This window comes from Hemiscyllium ocellatum, chromosome 48 (assembly GCF_020745735.1).
Source record: "Hemiscyllium ocellatum isolate sHemOce1 chromosome 48, sHemOce1.pat.X.cur, whole genome shotgun sequence".
Classification (NCBI taxonomy): domain Eukaryota; kingdom Metazoa; phylum Chordata; class Chondrichthyes; order Orectolobiformes; family Hemiscylliidae; genus Hemiscyllium; species Hemiscyllium ocellatum.
The window spans coordinates 7,263,988-7,271,643 of record NC_083448.1 but is presented as its reverse complement, the minus strand read 5'-3'; positions in this window follow the sequence as shown (position 1 = coordinate 7,271,643).

The window sequence follows — 7,656 nt, the reverse complement described above, 5'->3', positions numbered from 1 at the left end:
CCCCCTCCCCCCCCCCTCTCTCTCTCCCTCCCTCCGTCACACGGGTCTGCGAACAGAGCTTTGAAGGACATGTTCAATTCTAATTCACACCAGGAGCTCTCCCCAGAGTTTCGGGTTCATGATTCTATCCCTTTCCTTGAAGTGAGATTGCAGAGGGATGGGCGTGATTAAAAACTGGGGCAAAATCGTGACACTGGGATTGAGGTGGCTTCAAAGTTACGAGGGAAGGGTGTCCTGACCCTGAAGGGAGTTCAAGAATGGTCCCAGCAGCGAAAACATAGGAGGAACGTTTGAGGGTTCTGGGTCGACACTCAATGGAGTTTAGGAAGATGAGGGGGGTGGGGAGGGGAATTAATGACAACATACTGAATGACAGAGTAGACATTGGGAAGATGTTTCCATTGGTCGGAGAGACTAGGATCCAACAGCACATCCTCAGAGTAAAGGGAAGACTTTTTATAACAGAGATAAAGAGAAACTGCTTCAGCTAGAGGGTGGGGAATGTGTGGAATTCACTGCTACAGAACGCTGTGGGAGCCAGGTCATTGAGATAGAGATAGATAGGTTCCTGTTTGCTGAGGGGCTGGATAGTTTAAGGGAGAATGGGGTTGATCGAGAATCGATGGGCGGAATGGCCTAATTTCTGCTCCTTTATGCCTTCCCTGGACAGAGTAGCTGGGGCAAAGATGTTCCCATTGGTCAGAAGTTTGAGAATAGGAAGACATTGCTTTGAATGATTGGCACATGAAGCAGTGGCGACAGGAGGCAGAAATACTGTGACTGAGGGAGTCCCTCGGGTGTGCAACAGGCTGGCCCCAAAGAGGGGGGGTCGGGCTCTGTCGACCGCGGCTTTGAAGAACAGAATTGGTTCAATGTCAGGGGAAAAAAAAACCCCTTGGGCACGGGTGATCAGGACAAGGTCGGGGAGTAACACGAGGCCAACTGTTCCTTCGGAAAGCCAGCACGGACACCGTGGGCTGAAGGGTCGCCTGAGCGAGCATCATTCTGTGACGTTGCTGACACCACAGTCTCAGCGGGAGGTCGCAAGTGAAATAGGATGGCATCTCACTTGATATAATCACGTAAAAGAGCACAATAAGCAGGAGAAGCAAGAGGCCATTCGGCCCCACAAGCTCACTCCAACCTTCTGGAAGACCTGCCCCAGGACTTAGCCTCACATCTCCCCGATATGTGAAACTCTACTGACCTTCCCGAATCACCTGATTTTCTCTCTCTCGGTCAGCTTTCTCATTAGCTGCTAACACTTCCTTAAAGAATTCCCAATCCTTTTGCTGGAAGGTACGCTTTCGTTTTTCCCCTCCATCCCTCTGTTAACCGTGAGTTGTTCGTCCATCTCACCCAGCCCTGAGATTGGGACTTGCTGCCCATTCGGGGCGATGGGTCCTGGCTCGAATGTCCACTTGGGTTGGGCATTTACTTTCAATAAATTGTCCTGGTCCAGAAATGTCAAAGACACCAACCAGCATCCAAGTTCAGTTGGGAACGGGAAAAGCCAAGGGAGTGTTGGCCTTTATTTCGAATGGAATGTAATATGAAAGTGGGCAGGTTTTGCTGATCGACACAAGGCATTAGGTCTACCACAGTTATAGAGTCTTAGAGATGTACACCATGGAAACAGACCTTTTGGTCTGACCCCTCCATGCCGACCAGAAATCTAGTCCCATTTGCCAGCACTTGGCCCCATATCCCTCCAAACCCTTCCTATTCATGTCCCTATCAGATGCCTTTTAAATGTTGCAATTGTACCAGCCTCCACCTCATCCTCTGGCAGCTCATTCCATACACGTACCACCCTCTGTGTGAAGATGTTGCCCCTTCAGTCTCTTTTATATCTTTCCCCTCACCTCTGCCCTCTAGTTCTGTACTCCTCCACTCCAGGGAAAAGACCTTGTCTGTTTCCCCTATCCATGCCCCTCATAAATTTATGAACCTCTATAAGGTCACCCCCTCAGCCTCTGACACTCCAGGGAAAACAGCCCCAGCCTGCTCGGCCTCTCCCTGGAGCTCAAACCCTCCAACCCTGGCAACATCCTTGTAAATCTTTCCTGAACCCTTTCAAGTTTCACAACATCTTTCCGATAGGAAGGAGACCAGAATTGCATGCAATATTCCAACAGTGGTCTAACCAATGTCCTGTACAGCCGCAACATGACGTCCAAACTCCTGTACTCAATACTCTGACCAATAAAGGAAAGCATACCAAGTGCCTTCTTCACTATCCTATCTACCTGCGACTCCACTTTCAAGGAGCTATGAACCTGCACTCCAAGGTCTCCTTGTTCAGCAACACTCCCCAGGACCTTAAGTAGACCCTTCGGTCCATCCTGTCCATGCCGACCAGATATCCGAACACAATCTAGTCCCACCTGCTAACACCCGGCCCATATCCCTCCAAACCCTTCCTATTCATATACCCATCCAAATGCCTCTTAAATGTTGCAATTGTACCAGCCTCCACCACATCCTCTGGCAGCTCATTCCACACACGTACCACCCTCTGTGTGAAAGTGTTGCCCCTTAGGTCTCTTTTATATCTTTCCCCTCTCACCCTAAATCTATGCCCTCTAGCTCTGGGCTCCCCAACCCCAGGGAAAAGACTTTGTGTATTTATCCTATCCATGCCCCTCATAATTTTGTAAACACCGATAAGGTCACCCCTCAGCCTCTGACGCTCCAAGGAAAACAGCCCCAGCCTGTTCAGCTTCTCCCTATAGCTCAGATCCTCCATGATGGGATAGTGTTGGTGGGGGGTGAGGTTAGATTAGTTCACAGGTCGGAACAACATCAAGAGCCGAAGGGCCTGTTCTGCGCTGTATTGTTCTCTGTTCTATCCTGTCCCCTCTGTTACGAGACCTCCCCCCTCCAAACCAGGGGAAACATCCTCCCTCCATCTCATCTGTCCATCTCTGCTGGAACTTTATGCATTTCAATCAAATCCCCTCTCGTCCCTCCATCCTTGTGTGCGTGGGACATTCCTGCCAACCTCAGTGCCAGCTGACTGAACCTCCCTCTGCCCTCTCTCCATGGCAACTTTATCTGTTTTCAGGCGATTCATAATCTTGCAACAAATATCAGGAATTTGGTCAGATCAGAAGCTTTCATTTCAATCAAAATGATGATTACCGTCTCGTTTCTCTCTCCTAGCATGAAAACAGTTTGTAATGCACCACTGACAGATGCAGTCCGATTGATCCCTGGTCTAAGATTGACAAACTGACAGGAAAAGTCCTCAGTGAGTGGCTTTTGCGCTGTCTTATCTCCTTAAAGACGGAAGACATTTTACACGGGACAGGTACTGTTGTTGCATGACTGAATAAAGGAGGCGATGAGGGAAGGAGCCCCCTGAAAACCATTTAGTAACTCCTGAAAATTAAAAATTCGCCTTCCCCCACCAACGACCTTGCCAGAAAACCGCAAAGAATAAAATAAAACTGTTTTGACCTCTGTTCGGGGGTAGTGACCAAGGTGGAAAATCACAGGCTCAGTGACGGCACGGTGGCTCAGTGGTTAGCACTGCTGCCTCACAGCGCCAGGGACCCCGGTTCAATTCCCCCCTCGGGCAACTGACTGTGTGGAGTTTGCACGTTCTCCCTGTGTCTGTGTGGGTTTCCTCCCACGGTCCAAAGATATGCAGGAAATATGGGAAATTGTAGTGTTAGGTGCATTAGTCAGGGGTGAATGTAGGGGAATGGGTCTGGGTGGGTTGCTCTTCGGGGAGAGTCGGTGTGGACTTGTTGGGCCGAAGGGCCTGTTTCCACACCATAGGGAATCGAATCTAAAAACAGTAAGTGCTGGATAAACTCAGCAGGGTCTGTTCCCATCAGTGGACAACGTTAATGTCTTGACTGCGGCACACAGTCACAGACCACAAGACAGGGAGGGAGAGCTTTGCAGGAGAGTGAGAAAAATCACAAAGGAACCATTTTAACAGCGGGCGATTGTGTCACTCTGAGAAAGCGAGGCCTGCAAATGCAGGTGGTCAGGGCTGAAGAGTGGGGTGCTGGAAAAGCATCTGAGGAGCAGGAGAGTCGACGTTTCGGGCATCATCCCTTCATCAGGAATGTTGGGGGGGCTTATGCCCAAAACGGCAACTCTCCTGCTCCTCGGATGCTGCCTGACCAGTTGTGCTTTTCCAGCCCCACACTCTCTCCGACTCTGATGATGACACCGTGACATTTCTGCTGACCTCAAACCGCCTCCTGCACGTTATGCAACATCAGTGATGCTGTTTCATTCCATTGTGCAAGTTCAACACAGCGCGGGAAGTTGTCGAAACACACCTCAGTTTCTCTCACAATTTCCCTGCTCTGGTTTCTGATGGGTGCAAGAACAATATGAGAGAAGTTGGAGGAAGGTTAGACTTGCCTCAGTCAGATCTGCCATCCAGTGAGACCCTGGCTTCACCCTCCAGCAGCATTCCCAAATCCTTCCATTCCAAACATCGGTCACTCTCAGTTTTAAGAGACCACAAGGGATCACCTCTGGACAGACTGAACTTTTAATTCTAACTTCTAAAGTAAACATGAGACAGCCGAAACATGACCTGGACGTTGAAGTAACTCCCCAAAGGCTGGTATCCCATCACCAAGTCACCCTTTATTAACACAAAGAGAGTCCTTCATATTGATCCAGGTCTCAGAGCGAGCAGGACCTCTGACCCTCTTGTTTCTAGCTGTCAGCCAGGGCTCCCTGATTGGACCCGGTTAACGGTCCCAATCAGGGAACTCACCTTGTTACAATCACTGCAGGGGCCAAACATAATATTTCCAAATTTGTGTTGGGAGGGATATGGAAAGTGGCTTCGGGAGGTTTCGGAAAGGCTTAGCGAATGGGCAAGAACATGGTGGATGTGGGAGATCTGAGAGGTTATCCACTCTGATAAGAGGAAGAGATGTGCTGAGTATTTCCACAAACTTGGGAGGTTGGGCAGTGTGCACATACAAAGGGACTTAAAGTGTCGGAGAGTTATAGAACTGTACAGCACGGAAACAGACCCTTCCATCCAACTCTTCCAAGCCGACCAGATATCCTACATTAATCTAGCCCCATTTGCCAGCACTTGGCCCGTATTGTTTTTTTTTCCTGTTCTCGTCCCCATCCCGATGCCTCTTAACACAGGAGTTGGGAGGTCATATTGCGGCTGTACAGGACATCGTTTAGGCCGCTGTTGGAATATTGCGTGCAATTCTGGTCTCCTTCCTATTGGAAAGATGTTGTGAAACTTGAAAGGCTTCAGAAAAGATTTACAAGGATGCTGCCAGGGTTGGAGGATCTGAGCTACAGGGAGAGGCTAAACAGGCTGGGGCTGTTTTCCCTGGAGCGTCGGAGGCTGAGGGGTGACCTTATAGAGATTTACAAAATTATGAAGGGGCATGGATAGGGTAAATAGACAAAGTCTTTTCCCAGGGGTGGGGGAGTCCCAAATTAGAGGGCATAGGTTTAGGGTGAGAGGGACAAGATATAAAAGAGACCTAAGGGGCAACTTTTTCACGCAGAGGGTGGTACGTGTATGGAATGAGCTGCCAGAGGAAGTGGTGGGGGCTGATACAGTTGCAACATTTAAGAGGCATTTGGATGGGTATATGAATAGGAAGAGTTTAGAGGGAGCTGGCAGGTGGGACTAGATTGGGTTGGGATATCTGGTCGGCATGGATGGGTTGGACTGAAGGGTCTGTTTCCGTGCTGTACATCTCTATGACAACAAAGCTTGAAGTTGCAGGGAATGTACTAGCATGGATGGAGGACTGGTTAACCAATAGAAAGCGGAGAATTAGGATAAATGGTTGGAGATCAGCAGTGAGCAGGGAGCTACAGGGGTCAACTTTGGGCCCATAATTATTCATGGCGTGTATCTAAATGATTTGGAAAAGGAGACTGTGTGTAACATCTCCCAGTTTGCCTGATGACACTAAATTGAGTGGAAAAGCACACGATGTGGAAGATCTACAGAGAGATTTAGATGAGTTAAGTGAGGAGGGGAGGGTCTGTCAGATGGAGAACAATCTTGGTCAATGTGACATTACCCACTTTGGAAGGAAAAAATAGTATTGGAATATTGGCTTCCATTGCTAGAGGGATTGAATTTAAGAGCTACAATTGGACAAGGCGTTGGTGAGGCCACACCTGGAGTATTGTGTGCAGTTCTGGTCACCTTACTTGAGGAAGGAGTGGTGGTTTACCAGGTTGATTTCGGAGATGAGGGGGGTTGAGCCGCCTGTACTCGCTAGAATTTAGAAAAATGAGAGGGGATCTAATGGAAACGTATAAAATTAGGAAAGGAATAGATAAGATCGAGAAGGGCAAGTTATATCCACTAGGACGAGGGGACATGGGCTCAAGATGAGGGAGAGTAGATTTGGGACAGAGACGAGGAGGAATTGCTTTTCCCAGAGAGTCGTAAATCTATGGAATTCTCTGCCCAAGGAAGCAGGAGAGGCACTTTCATTAAATATATTCAGGATACAGTTGGATTGGTATTGCGTGGTCAGGGAATTAAGGGTGATGGAGATAATGCAGGTCAGAGGAGCTGAGACAACAGATAGATCAGCCCTAATCTGAATGGAAGAGCAGATTCAATGGGGCCAAATGGCCTCCTCCTGCTCTATTACTGTGATACGATGCAACATCCCTCAGCTACTGACACTCCAGGGATAACAGGTCCAGCCAGTTCAGCTCAAACCCTCCAACCCAGTAAATCTTTTCTGAACCCTGTCAAGTTTCACAACACCTTTCCGATAGGAAGGAGACCACAATTGCACGCAATATTCCAAAAGTGGCCTAACCAATGTCCTGTACAGCCGCAACATGACCTCCCAACTCCTGAACTCAGTACTCTGACCAATAAAGGAAAGCATAGCAAACGCCTTCTTCACTATCCTACCTCCCTGTGACTCTACTTTCAAGGAGCTATGAACCTGCACTCAAGGTCTCTGTTCAGCAACACTCTCTAAGACTTTATCATTAAGTGTATAAGTCCTGCTCTTGTCTGCCTTATCAAAATGTAGCACTTCACATTTATCGAAATTAACCTCGACCCCAAAGGGCTGTGAATGCTCAGTTTTTTGAGCATGTTTCAGGTCGACGTGAATTGATTTCTGATCACTTTTGGTGTAACAGGGTTATGGCGATGGGGTGGGCCATCAGCTGAACAGCAGGAAGAGCTCAATGGGCTGAGTGGCCCTCTTCCTGTTCCTTTCTGGGAGTGTTGTAGGGGCTGGAGGGGATTACAGAGAAAGGGAGGGGAGTTTCTGAGCAAGGGAGGGGAAGATTTGAAAAAAAAAAGAATTGTAAACCCTCATTGAGTCTCAGCTTCCATCGTTTCAATGATTCTCCTGCGCTTTTGTCCTGTCTTGGTGCCAAGATTTTGAGGCAGACAGGGGAATGGACATGGAGGATCTCCTTGCATCTCGCGAAAACCGTGAGTCTACGTCATGCACAAACGTCCTTTGCTTTCCCTCATTCTTGCGGCTATCTCTATCCTTGTAACTTCTGCATCACATCCAGCGTCTTCTGCTGATAATTTTTTTTCTGAAACGCACAGGTCTGTCAACATTTCGAAAGGCGACACCTTCCACTTCAATTGTCATTCTCATTTTCTTCCCCACTCCCGAAGTGTTGCTTCCAAATATCAAATTA